Source organism: Prionailurus viverrinus, chromosome D1 (assembly GCF_022837055.1).
Source record: "Prionailurus viverrinus isolate Anna chromosome D1, UM_Priviv_1.0, whole genome shotgun sequence".
In the NCBI taxonomy this organism is placed as follows: Eukaryota; Metazoa; Chordata; class Mammalia; order Carnivora; family Felidae; genus Prionailurus; species Prionailurus viverrinus.
Window position 1 is genome coordinate 89922466 of NC_062570.1, and position 15019 is coordinate 89937484.

General features: G+C 44.0%; 1 protein-coding gene across 1 annotated transcript in view; it reads left to right on the forward strand.

The window, feature by feature from the left end:
* Positions 1-15019, forward strand: part of LDLRAD3 (low density lipoprotein receptor class A domain containing 3) — a 281064-nt gene that overhangs the window by 8325 nt on the left and 257720 nt on the right. The window lies entirely within an intron of this gene.

Consider the following 15019-nt stretch of genomic DNA (forward strand, 5'->3'; position numbering starts at 1 on the left):
CAAAAAAAAAATTATATATAATATATATATATATGTTTAAGTATGTTTCTCTAGGTATAAAAGTAATATTCGCTTATTGTATAAAATTTGAGAAATATAAAAAATGTTTAGAGATGCAAAAAAAATGCCATAGGAAATAATAATCATCATGCAGAATTACTGCACACTCTCTATTATCTTACTCTTTCTCCAAACTGGAGTCACAGTATATAGTCAGTTTTATATCCTACTCCCCCCCCCCCCCCCCCCCCCCCCCCCCGGTTAGACAGTACCGCGAACTGTCATGGTCCATTCAGGCTGCTATAACAAAATACCTGAGAATGGTAACTTCAACAGAACAGAAACAACAGAAATTTATTTCTCAAAGCTCTGGAGGCTGGCAAATCTAAGATCAGTTTGCCTGAAGACTCAGGATCTGGTGAACACCCAGTTCCTGATTCATAGATGGCAACTCTTTGCTGTGTCCTCACACGGTGGAAGGGGTGAGGGAGCCCTCTCGGGTTTCACTTATAAGGGCAAGAATCCCTTCCATGAGGACTCTGCCCTCATGACCCGACCACCTCCCATAGCCCCCACCTCCTAATACCATCACCTTGGGGGTAGGATTTCCACATATGGATTTGGGTGGGGGATATAAACATTCAGCCCAGAGCACCAACTTTGCTCCATTTCACCAAAATATGATTTTTAACCATATTTTACAAGCCGCGTATATTTCTAGCCAGTAGCAAATACCAATTATTTAACTATTCTGCAACTATTCTACATTTTAGTTGATTTCAATTTTTCGCTGTGTTAAGCAATGGCTTGAAAAACAACCCTGAACGTGAATCTTTGGCAGCATCTTGATTAGTTGCTTAGAAGGTAATCAAAGAAGTGGGATTACTGGTTCAAAGGGTATGTGAATGTTCAGCTTCTTAATAAATATTGCCAGGTTGCTTTCCAGAAGGTTAGCGCCAATTTACATTCTCACCTGTATTTTATGGGACGCCGCTTTCATACCGGCGCCAGTACTCAGTGTTAGAGTGTTTCTAATCTTTGCCAATTTGTTACATTTAAGAATGGTATTTCATTTTGGGACTGGTTCACTGCCCAGGTTGTGCACTAATATGGGCTTTGCCTAAACCTGAGTTTTAATCCCAGCTCTGCCGCCTTGTACCAAGATAGGTACCCCTTGTAAGACTCGGTTTTCTTTCTGTCAAATGGTGCTATTTATTCTGACTCTTTGGGACACTGGGTGGATTAAATATGTTCAGGTTTATAAAGGGTTTAACACCGTGCCTGTCGCAGAACAGCTAAATGGTAGCTATTAGTATGGGTGTGACAATTCAGCAATTACCAACACGTGAAGAGTTCCAGCCTTTTTTCCTTTCTCCAAGCCTTGGAGAGGATTCTGATTTTGCTTCATTGTATTTCTCTCCCTTCCTTCTCTTCTGAAGAGCGGGGCTGCCATTCTTTTGGGCTTTTGTGAATTAGAGTTGGGAAGAATGAGCGAGGAGAACGACAAAGACACACTGGCCAGGGACAGACCACTCAAACCCCAGTGGCTAACAACACATGGGGCTGCCATTGTCTACAAGCAGACTGACAGTGGCTGGGCTCAGCTGGGTAGTTGTGCTTCAGGCTGTGGGCTCCCTGGGCATGGTTCCAGGGCTTATGCTTGATCTGGGGCCCATATTGAATGAGCAGAAAATACCCAGGACGATGCTGTCATGGTAGATCACTGGAGCAAAAGGGGTCAAACCAACACCCACAAGCACACTTAAGGCCCCTGTTCCTTTTGCATCTGCTAGTATTCCATTGGCTAAAGCAAGTTATATGGCCAGTTGGCCATCAGTGGGCGTGGGAAGTCTCCTTGTCCCACAGTGGGGGAGGGAAGGGAGTGAATAGGTGTTGAATGAATGATCCTAATTAATGTTTATGGAAAATTTCAGGAAGAGGGTGCTAGGTAGTGTGCAGTGTATAAAACGGGGAGGAAAGAAACGAGATTATGAGACACGTTGGGTATATGTGAGATGTTACAAATCAGAATCTTTTTAATTTCTGGAAGCCTCTGGTTAAAAACTTGTTAATTAGTTTTGTCTGTTTGGCCTGGGCTTCACCAAATGATACTTCCCTTTGGGACTGACCTTAGGGGTGATGGCTTTCATAGCGTCACATAACAGGAAACAATCACCATGTTTTCTACCGCTGCAACCTGCAAGCTTCTTTCTCTTTGGGTATTGTAGAACTTTCAAGCATTTCCTACTTCTTTTTCTTCCAATAGTAGAAAAATATGGGTAGTGGCTTCCTAATCGTGGCTTACCAAGTCCCCACGAGAAATGGGTCACACGTCCCATCGCCATCTCATTTAAAGGAGGACAGACAGCATGTTTGAGAACCCTTGTTGGACAGGAGGGCCCAGGGGCAGAGAATGAGAGCAGCCTGCTGCGTCTCAGGCATGACTCAGAAGCTCCAAATTCACTTACAGAACCTTCCAGTGAAATCAAATTGAGAGTGAGCGCAGGGCGTGACCCGGAGGAGATAAAGCAGGAAGAGATCTAATGAGAGGAACCATGTCATTTCAGTGGTCTTTATCATCTGTGCAGAAAGCTTCCCCTCAGCTCCCTGGAGATCATTTACCTGGAACCTGACAGGAGCCTAATATCTCTGATCTCCAGGTTTGCTTAGCTCTGCAGATGGCTGGCACATCACGTATAAAACATTACCCCGCATTCCTGCTGGTATGAGGGGCTTGTTCATAAATTCATCCCCAATTGTAATTCTCATTCGCTTTATGGGTAGACCAGCTGAACATGGACATAAGAGCTCTGCTTAGGTCTCTAAATGTCATCTGTCTTTAATGTTATCCAACACATTTTTGTTTTGTTCCTTTCATAGAAAGCAATACTCTTGACCTCTTAAAAAAAAATCCAAGCCAAGAAGAATCATAGACTGTGTCAAGAATTGCATTAAACAGGTCCACAGCCTCCCTAGAGCTGTGGTGTGAATCATCAGTGGCCTCGAAACCCATTAGGATTTCATTGGAATAATGGGCAACACGTGCACCTTTATATACACAGTACATTTGAGTGTTTGGGGGAAGGGACTGGTCTGTAATTCTGTGTCAAGTCATTAGGAGACATTTTTTTCAGAGTTTTTAAAGTCTACAGCCAGATTGGCTATCTTTCTCTATTTCCATACGAAGAAGGGAGTGTATAAACATAAAATCTTCTCTACTCTTGTTTCTCCCTCACTCCCACCCCACCTGCAAAGCGTTGCTCTTTTTTTTTCTTTTCTGGAGTCTCATTATCAGCAATTTTTTCCTATGGCTAAAAGTTTAGACTCAGAAGTTGGATAACACAGGTTTGAATTTCAGCCATTTCTGCGACATTTAATAAGATACTTTACCTTTCCATGTCTGTTTCTTCTTCTGAAAATAATAGGACCTGCCTATTGAATGTAAGGTACCTGGTATATGGAAAGCCTCTTCACGTGGCCCACATGGGATTTGGGCTGTGGCCACAGGGGCAGATTTCCCCCCGCCCCAACCCTGGCCGGGTCCCACCTCAAACATCCACTGAGTGTCTCAGCTTTTCTACCTCAGGGTCTTTTCCAAAGTGGGGCAACCTGGAAATGCAGAGATTTAATTCTCAACCAATGGGAGACAGGAATCTGTGGGTAAATGTCTCATTCCCCGATTCAGAGGGATAATTTGAGGTGTGGTCTATGCGGATCCCAGAGGGTCACAGTTAGGATGAGCCTCAGTTGCCCACATTTACCAGCTCAAGAAATGCACCTTTTCATTGACTTCTCTCTAGCTGTTGCCATTACATTCCCTCCCTCACTTCTGCTTCCTGGGATCACTTCCCAGTAAACTTTCTGCACCCAAGTCCTTGTCTCAAGCTCTGCTCTGGGGAATCCCAACTCATAAAACTCCTAATAAATATTTGCTGTTATTATTCTCATGGAAAAACTTTTCCAGTCCCAGGGAGACTAATGTTGGAACCAAAATTCAAGATGCATGTTGAGACTTTCTTTCTCATTTGTTATGTTACTTAAATAGAAAAATACTCAAATTTATAAACATTGCCTCATTTTGTACATGTTTGGTAAATCCTGTAAAATCAGACCATCCCCCCAATACTGGAAACTCATGGAAACTATGCTTCTCTTCCTTTTCTGGCACTTCTCACTCTTGCTTTGGGGAGGAGTTGGGCAGCTGGGGTGATGTGGGAGGCACTCAGGGGACTCGGTGCTATTTGCCAACTAGTCCAGAGGTGTTTTGTTCTGACAGATGGCTGTCTGTATTGATGTGTGCTACCTGAATGTCAGTCCTGGTCGTCAAGATTGGCATTAAGTTCTCTAAACTCTTTCACCCGATTCCCTTTTGATCGCAACTACTGGCATTGGCAGGGCAAGTGAGGATGAAGATTCTAGCCAGTGACCATAGAACATCTTTCCCCCTCAGTGCAAAGCCAACTGGCCCATACCAGTATCAACTTTGACTTCATTGGCACCATGCTGTGACATTTGAACCAACTGGCCTACGTGGACAGCTTCTAGCTTTACCACCTTCTGATCTTTCCCCCTTGGAAATTTTCATCGCAATTACTCTGGAGTTTTGCTGTGATCAGGCTTACAATTATATGGCAGGGAGCTGGACATTGTGGGGTGGGTTGGCACACCTCTTAGGATGGGCTAGCTTGGGCAAATGTCCTCCTTGCAATGCTCTTTTAAATTCAATCCCTCCCTGGCTTGGCCACAAAGGCACAAGCATTGCCAAGGTGACTTTATTATGTGTATCCTGGAGTATATTCCCTTTTGAGTATGTGGCTCCATTTCCTGGAATTATTATTTCTGGTAAGATTGAGGTTGATTTCTGGCTACCTAGTATTTTTCCAGCTGAAACATTTTATTCTTCACTTTGCCATTTCACGAAGCTTTGTGAAAACACCCATTTTCCTCTTGGAAGGTCGTTTTCGAGGGTGTTACTGATTTCCAGCTTCTCTTCTCCCAGGCCATGGCGAGATACAGAACCAGAGACGAGTTGCAGCTCTGATGCTTATTGACTATAGGACTTTGGGCTTAAAACTGGATTTTTGTGAGCTTTTGTTTCCTTAACTGCAAAGTGGGAATAAAGATGGGACAGAAGTGATCGTGCAAATCGAAGTATGAAACAATCTAAGATATTCTCCTTTTTTTTTTTTTTTTTAAATTTTTTTTTTCAACGTTTATTTATTTTTGGGACAGAGAGAGACAGAGCATGAACGGGGGAGGGGCAGAGAGAGAGGGAGACACAGAATCGGAAACAGGCTCCAGGCTCTGAGCCATCAGCCCAGAGCCCGACGCGGGGCTCGAACTCACGGAGCGCGAGATCGTGACCTGGCTGAAGTCGGACGCTTAACCGACTGCGCCACCCAGGCGCCCCGATATTCTCCTTTTTATGTTTATTTATTTATTTTGAGAGAGAGAGAGAGATAGGAAGAGAGAGAGAGAGAGAGAGAGAGAGAGAGAGAGAGAGAGAATCCCAAGCAGGCTCTGCGTTGTCAATGCAGAGCACAATGGGGGCTCAGTCTCACCAACCGTGAGATCATGAACTGAGGCTAAACCAAGACTTGGATGCTTAACTGACTGAGTCACTCAGGTCCCCTAAGGTATTCTTTTATTTGGCAAATATGGAAGGAACTCTCACCATGTCAGCCCTAGTTCTCACCTTAGGAAGCTACGGTTTAGTGGGGGAAAGAACCCATAGGCGATCTTAATGGGCAATTATGATCAAACTCATAAATCCTACAGACAGAGATAAATGCAGGGTGTTACTAGAGCACATGGGGAGGAAGCTTAACTCAGTCTTGAGGGCTCATGGAGGGCTTCTTGGAAAAAAACAGAAAGATTAGGAGTTATTAATAGTAATATTTAGTTCTAATTAGTAGGGTGCTTACTAAAAGCTGAATAGTATGCTAAGTGCTACTTCATTTAGATATCATAATTGTGCCTACTTAACCTCCATTTTATGGTTGAAGAAACCAGCTCAGAAAAGTTAAAGAAATTGCTCAAGGACACAGAGCTAAGTGGCATGGTCAGACTTTGAACTCAAGTTTGATTCCAGAACCCTTGTTGTTTTTATTTTAATTCAAGAACCCTTGCTTTTAACAAAACAGATTATGCAAATCTGTTCCTGCCATGTCCCTGCTTAAAATTGACCATTTGTGACTTCTTAATGCTCACAGGATAATGACTAAACTCCTTACAATAACCAAAAGTCTCCTGCCTACTCATCTGGTCTCACCTTTCACCCTTCTCTCTGCCCCTGGCCCCCGTGACCGTCAGCCTCAGCAGCAGCTCATTAAGAATATACTTAGCTAAGTCTGGACTTGTCTTGTGGGCAATGGAGGCCACGGAGGTTTCCAGGAGATTGAGAAGGAGCAAGACACGATCTGAAAAGTTTAGTTAGGAGAGAGTTGAAGCCACCCAGACAGGGACACATGGGGGTCTCAGGTAAGGAAGGGGCAGGAGGGAAGGAGAAGGGGTGAATTGCATTCAATAGACATTCAGTAGGTAGAATATACAAATCATGGTAACTGATCATGTTGGGGAGTGAAGGAATGCAAGGGGTCCATGTTGATTTCTGGCTTGAACAATGGGGTAGAAAGCACTAGCTACATTGAAGGAGGTATGGTTACTGCCTGACAGAAGCCAACAAAACCTGCAATTCTACTGTGTTTTCATTATACGTATGCTGAAGGGTTCTGGAAATTGTAAAAAAATTTCCCTTCCTGGTGCTTTTTGTTCTCTCCCTTCCACACTGGGTGTGAGAATTCACTGAAGAATGCAAAAAAAAAAAAAAAAAGAAAAAAAAGAAAAAAGAAAAAGAAAAAAGAAACCCCAAAAAAACATTTTCTCTGCACCCCCCCCCCCGCCCCCACCAAACCAAGTTGAACTACAAACCCACACAGCAGCAGCCCCCGATCAGGCAGTCAGACAGCTCTCGGAATTAAGCTTTTAAACATTAAAGTCAATCAAGCCCAAAGAATCTAGCGTGAAATGAAGAGGTGTTTCAAAGAAGTAGGCTGAGGTACTCCGAGCAAAACAACTTAAATTATTAAAACAGAGTTTTCACAGTGTGGGAAAATGTTCCAATAATGTCCGATTAAAAACGTAAATCTATTTACCTTCCAGATGGTTTTTTTTTTTGTGAGTACTCTAATTAAAATCTACTGTTTACCTGTTTGTGAAGAAAAGTCAGTTACCTGGGGAAGGTAATCAAACCTAGGGATGCTGGAATCATTTTCTTGGCATTTGTCACTGAGTGAATATCTCCTGTGACTTTTGCCTTGTTAGTTAATTACTTTATAAATTTCCCGACTGACAATGGAAATCTTATTCAGTGTTGGGTTCTTTTCAGAATTCAAGTGTCAAATGTTCATGTTATTTCAAAAGATGGTTTCTCTCTTCTCTATTCATTTCTTCTCCTCCCTTCTTGGCCCTGTGGTACATTTGTCCTACTGATATTCTGACATTATGATATTAAAATCGCTTTTATATCAATTAACTTGGATGTCTAGAATATAAGGTCAACAGGCTCTGGAGGCAGAATCATGCAGTTGGAGAAATAGGAAAGAAAAAAGTTCTTCCTAAGTGAGTGATCTTCAAGTGGATTTATATTCAACTGTGGCACAAGGAACAGCGGTAGATCATGTGTTTATTTACCAAATAAACTATTGTCTACATCAGCGCTGTTCAAAAGAAGTATGTTGTGAGCCTCAAATCCAAGCCACATATGAAATTAACATTTTTCCAGCAACCACATTAAGAAAGCATAAAGAGGGGCACCTGGATGGTTCAGTCGGTTAAGCCTACGACTTCAGCTCAGGTCATGAACTCATGGTTCGTGAGTTCGAGCCCTGAATCAGGCTCTGTGCTGACAGCTCAGAGCCTGGAGCCTGCGTTGGATTCTGTGTCTCCACCTCTCTCTGCCCCTCCCCTGCTCATGCTCTGTCTCTCTCTTTCTCTCTCAAAAATAAACGTTAAAAAGATTTAAAAAAAAAAGCAGAAAGAAACCAGTGGAGTTAGTTAACTTTAATATTATTTTATTTGCTTCTATATATCTAAATATTATATTTCAACATACGATCAACATAAATCTTACTGAGATCATTGGCATTCTTTTTGTCCTGTCTTTGATCTAGTTTGCGTTTTGTACCTGGGGAGATCATAACTCAGAATAGCCTCATTCAAGTTGGCAGTGCAGCTACACATAGCCAAATGTAGCTGATGGCTACCACACTGGACGCTGTAAATGTATATAATTCTATGAGAATTTTTCCCCTCAAATTAATATGCCAAGAGTGGGCTTACGCTTTTTTAAAGTTTTTTTACTTCGAGAGAGAGAGAGAGAGAGAGAGAGAGAGAGAGAGAGAGAGAGAGCGAGCAGGGGAGGGGCAGAGGGGAAGGGAGAGAGAATCCTAAGCAGACTTCTCGCTGTGAGCATGATAGGCTTACACGTTTAATGAACCCACTTTTTCTCCCTTTCCCACAGAGAAAGAAAAAAAAAATGTTGCCTGCTAGGAAAACTGGCAACATGGCTCTGATGATAAATTGAAGGTTAAATTTGTTTTCCTATAATTGTTTCTTGGTTCCAGGACTGGTCACGAGTGAAAAATCACCCTTTTAAGGGTGTAGACAACTTCATTCAAGGGGCAGTAAAACTGAGGCATTAAAATAACAAGCTGCATGTTTTTTTTTTTTTTTTTTAACGAGGGGTAAAAATTTCATCCTTTTTTCAGATGGTGCAACATTTTCATTAGGAAATGTCAATAGATGTCTCTTCTGTAAGCTAGGGACTATATTAAACATGAATTACAAGAATTCTGTTGGTTCCCAGCAGGATTTTTCTGTAGATTAGCCTGGTAACTTAAAAAAAAAAAAAGTATGTACATTTGGCAGCTCGGGGATGATTTAATTTCTAGCTGGGAGACCTCTCCTGCTCAGCATTGTTTTGAGGGGTGGTGGTGGGAACTACAATAATTAGATGCATCCAGAAAAGTTTTCTAGGAGCTGAATTGTATTACATAAGAAATCAAGTTCTGTTGGATGTGCTGAGTGCCTTTACCTAGTGAGCGCAGTATCTTTCAAGCTGCAAACGCATTCTGGGTTTTATGAATTGGGGATTTTTTGTTTTAGAAGGCAGTAAGGTTTGGTGTGGTGTTGTAGAAATTCTTTGGAACCAAAAGGATCTGACTTTGAACCTCAGTTTTCCCTGGGTTATTTTGAGCCACTCTCTTAAATTCTCTGGGACTCAGATTCCCTATCTGTGAAAAGAGGATTACAATCTCTAACTCCTTAGGGCGCCAGGGTGGCTCAGTCAGTTGAGTGCCTGACTTGGGCCCAGGTCATGATCTCGTGGTTTGTGAGTTCGAGCCCTGTGTCGAGCCCTGTGCTGACAGCTCAGAGATTCTGTGTCTTCCTCTCTCTCTCTGCTCCTCCCCTCCTCACACTCTGTCTCTCTGTCTCTCTCAAAGATCAATAAACGTTAAAAGAAATTAAAAAATCTTACTCAGAGATTATTGTGAAGATAAATGTGATCATAAATGTACAATGTCTGAAGCAGACACTTGATCAGTGATGATTCTCTCACACTGCCTTCCTCAGGGGACCAGGTAAGATTCAATGATGTTAAGTGTTCACTGACTCAGTGTTTATGGTGGTCAAGCTGTCAGCCAGAGCTGGGGTCTAATCTGAAGGCTGGACTAGGGCAAGATCTGTTTCTATGCGCACTTATATGATTGTTGGCAGGATTTAGTTGTTTGTCGACTGTTAGATTCAGGGCCTTAGTTCCTCACTGGCTGTTGCCTGGACATTTTTACAGTTCCTTGACGCTTGAGCCTTTCGATAAAGCAGTTCACAAAATGGCAGCTGGCAAGCAAGAGAGAGAGACAGAGAGACAGAAGGTGGGGTGGAGATGGGACGCCAAGTGTTCTTGTAACCTAATTTTGGAAGTAACATCCCATACATGTGGCAGTGTTCTGTTTGTTAGAATTGAGTCACCAGTCCAGCAGCACCCAAAGGAGGGGATGACACAGAGTGTGAATATGAGGAAGTGGCATCACTGGGGGCCATCTGGGAGGTTGTCTGCCACGAATTCCTAAAGCTTTAACCTTCACGTTTCCTGGTATTACTTCCCCCTCACATGTAGGTCCTAAGTCAGAAGAGATGAAGAAATCAGAGCTCTGAGTCAGGAGCTCTGGTAAGTGCGTCCCATAACCCTTGTGACACCAGACGTTATGCTGTGCGCTCATTGGTCGGTTTGATGTGTGTCCAACTCCCCACGTAGACTATGGACTCCATGAGGACTCCATGGTTTTGCCCACTGCAGCAATCCAGAGCTTAGAGCAGTGTTTGGCACAGAGATGATTCTCAGCAAACGTTTGTCAGATAACTAAGGGAATGTGTGGGGGTCCTTTCGCTTTATGCAACAATTCTAGGAGGTTGGGTGCAACTATTATGCCCATTTCACAGGAAACTGAGGCTCAGATAAAGTGACTTTCTCAGCCTCCTGGTAGGACTAAGAGCTCAAGTGTATCGAGCCACCTCAAGCCTATTCCCTCGGTCATTTGACTCTGTGGCCTTCTCCTGATTATATGTCAGGGGTAGTGTGTGTGTGTGTGTGTGTGTGTGTGTGTGTGTGTGTGCGTGTGTGCGTGTGTGTGGTGTTTTTCAGGAAGGAAATAGTGGCTTTTTTCCACCAGATAGTCTCTCAATAGGCAGTTTCCACCACCCACTACAGTCTGAAGTGGAACAAGCCTTCTTCCTTGGCTGTATCCTCAAGTGAATTTCTGTGTTCTTCACATACAAGAGAGAGGAATGGAAATCACACGAAACAAAGGAACACTGCAGACCAGGGGATATGGAGCCCCTGAAAAACCATGAGCCACAGAGGTGACTCTGGAAGTAAAGCTTCTCATGCTACTTCTCCGCCTGAGAAGCTCCTTCTCTGCTGCGTACTCCTTGTTTGCAGTAAACTTTTTGTTTGTTTTTTAATTTTTTTTAATGTTTATTTATTTTTGAGAGAGAGACAGAGCGTGAGCAGGGAAGGGACAGAGAGAGAGGGAGACACAGAATCCAAAGCAGGATCCAGGCTCTGAGCTGTCAGCACAGAGCCTGACGCAGGGCTCGAACTTCTAAGCTGTGAGATCATGACCTGAGCCGAAGTCGGCCGCCCAACCGACTGATCTGCCCAGGTGCCCCTGCAGTAAACTTCTTGTAAATAAAGTTTTTCCTTAGTCCTTCTAGTTCTTCCTCTTCAACCCTCTTGATGGTTTCAACTCTTCTTCAAGTTTGAAAGAGTCTTCTTGAAATTTGACAGGCCCGAATCTTAGATGCTTTGGAAGAAAGGTAGTGATGATGACAATAATAGAAAAACCAATTATGATAACAACCAAACTTATGTTTATTGAATGTTTAGCTACATACTAGGCAACATTCTAAGTGTTTCCCATGTATTACTTCATTTAAAGCATCCTTTAGAACCGTGAAGTCAATCCTACACGTTACCTATTATTACACAGTGAATTACTCTGAAAGTTAGTAGCTTAAAACAGCAGTACACATTTATGATCTCTGATGGCTTCTGCGGATCAGGAATTTGGGAGTGGCTGGGTAGCTCCAGCTCAGGATTTCTCACGAAGACTGCTTTCATCTGAAGGCTTGACTGGGGCTCAAGGTTCCACTTCCAAGGTGGTTCAGTCCAATGACTGGCAAGTTGGCAGGAAGCTCAGACCGTCCCCATGTGGCCCTATCCACAGGGCTGCTTAAGTGTGGTGGCTGGTTTCCCCCAGAGCATGGGATCTAAGACACAAGGAAGAAACTGCTATGACCCAAGTGACCCAGCCTTGGAGGTTCCCCAGCGACCCCTCTACAGTATCCATTGGTCATAAAGGCCATTCTGTGGGGGAGGAGACTGTACAAGTGCATGGATACCAGAAGGCAAGGATCTTTGAGAGCCATCTTGGAGACTGGCCGCCACACCAGCTACCTTGTAATGTGAACCACAACCACAACCGCAGCTACCTTTTCTTAAGCAATTACTATATGCAAGGTACCATGCCAAAGAATTTACATATACTGTCTCATTTCATCTTGAAGGCAGCCCTAAGTTCCAAGTGTTCATATGATGCCTGTTTTACCCACAAGGAAATGGAGACTCAGAGAGGTTAATAACCTGCCCAAGGTCACAGAGCTAGTGTGAACAAGTGGGAGGAGCATGGGAGCACATCCCAAACACCTGAGCTCAAGCCCAGCAGTGCTGTTTCACCTGTAATGTTCTGGGAGCTGCTATGAGGAGTGATACAAAAATGTAGGGAGTGGTGGAGATTATACCGATGACCACAGAGGGACCAAGTCCCTTCACTTCTTTGTCAGCAATGGGAACCCATGTCAGAAGCACAAATACAAGGACAGAGTGTATCACTTGGCAAATAAGAGACAAATGCAATCTGGTTTTGATTTTTATTAAACCAAGGTAAGAAAAAGACTTGCAACTCAGAAGACAGCCTTCTCTGAGACCTGAACAATTAACATGAGAACCTATCGTGTTTTCCGGAAACAGAATGCCCTGTGTTTTTGATGGGATTTTAAGAACTGGGAAAGGGGAGAATAATGAAATATAAAGAATGGTTTCACAGCCTGTCCCAACAGATATGGTGAGGAGGTTGGGAGTGATTCAGTATAAAAACAATTGAACTTCAAGAGGGCTTTACATTTCTTCAAATCATCTCAAAGACATTAGTACACTTAAAAGAAGTGTGTGTGTGTGTGTGTGTGTGTGTGTGTGTGTGAGAGAGAGAGAGAGAGAGAGAGAGAGAGAGAGAGAGAGAGAGATGGAGAGTAAGCAATGTATACTAAATCATTCCCAAAGTTCATGGGCCCAAAGGGACCTAAGGAAACAAGATCGTTAGCAGTGGGTCAGGTCCATTGCCCTTCTATATTCCTAAGGTTTGGAGGAAAACAAGCAGCTGGAGGAGAAATTCCTTACCTTCTTGGGTATCATTTAAAAATTTTTTTGTTATGTTTTTATTTGTTTTTGAGACACAGAGAGAGCATTAGCAGGGGAGGGGCAGAGGGAGAGAAAGACACAGAATCCAAAGCAGGCTCCAGGCTCTGAGCTGTCAGCACAGAGCCCGACGCGGGGCTCGAACTCACAGATTGTGAGATTGTGACCTGAGCTGAAGTTGGACACTTAACTGACTGAGCCACCCAGGAGCCCCTTCTTGGGTATCATTATCAAAAGCTAGGGACATCCCGGAAAAAATGCACATGCCACCTCTACCTTTTTTGCGTGCAATTTTAGGGGCTTTAAAACTCCCTGAAGCCCATGGGATAGTCTCTCTAGTGTTCACAGATCCCAGGATGTACTCCTTGAATGCTAAATTTTTTGGAGAATTTATTTATATTTTCCACACTAGACACACTACTTTGTAGTGTGGAACTTGTTAAACTTTCCTAAATCACATCACATTTTCTCATTACTTTGAACTGCATTGGTGTTTTAAAATTTTGACCTGATCCCCTTGAGCTGTCACGTTTCTAGACTAGAGCTAACAATGAAAAAGTCACTGAACCTCAGCATCCTCGAGCTTGCCTCCAGCGCACCCCCAAAGTGATGCCGGCATCCCCGCTATAACCTCCCTGGCTAGTTGTCCCAGCACCCACACCTTCTGGACTCCTCCAAACGGGTACAACTTATACACAGTACAATTCGCCCGTCTTCGGTGTGCCTTTTAGGGATGCAGTTGCATATGTGTTGACAAATGTATGATATTCTCTTGTGCCCCTTGCACCCATCTCTTTCCCATAGCCCCAGACCCTGGTCACTACTGATCTGATTTTGGTCCCTATAGCTTAGCTTCCCTCCTCCTCCCAGGTCTTATAAATGGAATCATACAGAATGTGCCCTTTGGGGCTGGATTCTTTCTCTTAGCATGCGTTTGATATTCACTCATGTTTCATTACATGATATAATATAATTTGCTTATCCATTCACCAGTTGATGGACGTATAAATTATTTCCAGTTTTGGGCAATTGTTTGTATTCGTTTTTTTATTTTTTGGGGGGCGAGTGGTGAACTTGTTGGGGGAAGAGGTACTACTCTGTATCTTGATTATGGAGAGGCAGGACTACTCTGCATGTTGATCCTGTAACACAACTTTACATATTTGGGGAGGATCAGGAGGTAGAGGGTGGGGCGCAAAAGTGCCACAGCATTCTTCCACCATCTAAAACCCTTTGGCAATTTTCACCAGCGCCTCTCGGAGCTCCAACTGCATTTGAGCAGCTGTTCATTTTGCATCTGGGCGTAGGCCTTTACATTTTTTTTTTCTTTTCCGCAAATGGGGGCCCCAGTGTTCCACTGGGCATAGGTAGACAAGATCCAGATGAAATAACTCTTAAAGGTGTTAGCTTCCCTACTCCACTTGTGGTTCTCAGATGTCAGTCTAGGAACCACCTAGACGCTTGTTAGAAAAGCAGAATCTCCGGCCCCACCTCAGACCCACGGAGTCAGAATCAGCATTTTAACAAGAATCCCGAGTGTCCAATGCATATTACAGTTTGAGAAGCACTGGTCGCGGTATTCTGCTCTTGCTACTAAAAATAAAATGCATATTTTCTCATAATATTTGGTCCTTTCTTCCAAACTTTTTCTGTCTCTCCCGGGAGTGAACTAATTTTATAGTTAAGTCAAGAACTCCAGCTTGGGTCTGGAAGGCGGTGAGCGCCACATCCTCGAGGATGGAGGAGCTAAGGGAGGAGGAAAAAGAGGGGGCAGAGAACAGAGCCCGGGCTGTTGGAAGAGCCTCGAAGCCCAGGCGGGAGGCGGCGAGGCCAAGGGGGCCGGACGCTCCGCAGCCCCGTCGGCGGCCCCTGCAGCCGGGCACGCGGGACAGGGCGCGGACGGCGCGCGCGGCAGAGCGCTGGCAAAACTTGGCTGAGCGCGGCCGGCGGCCGGGCCGGGGCGGGCGGGGCGCGCTGGGCGCGCGG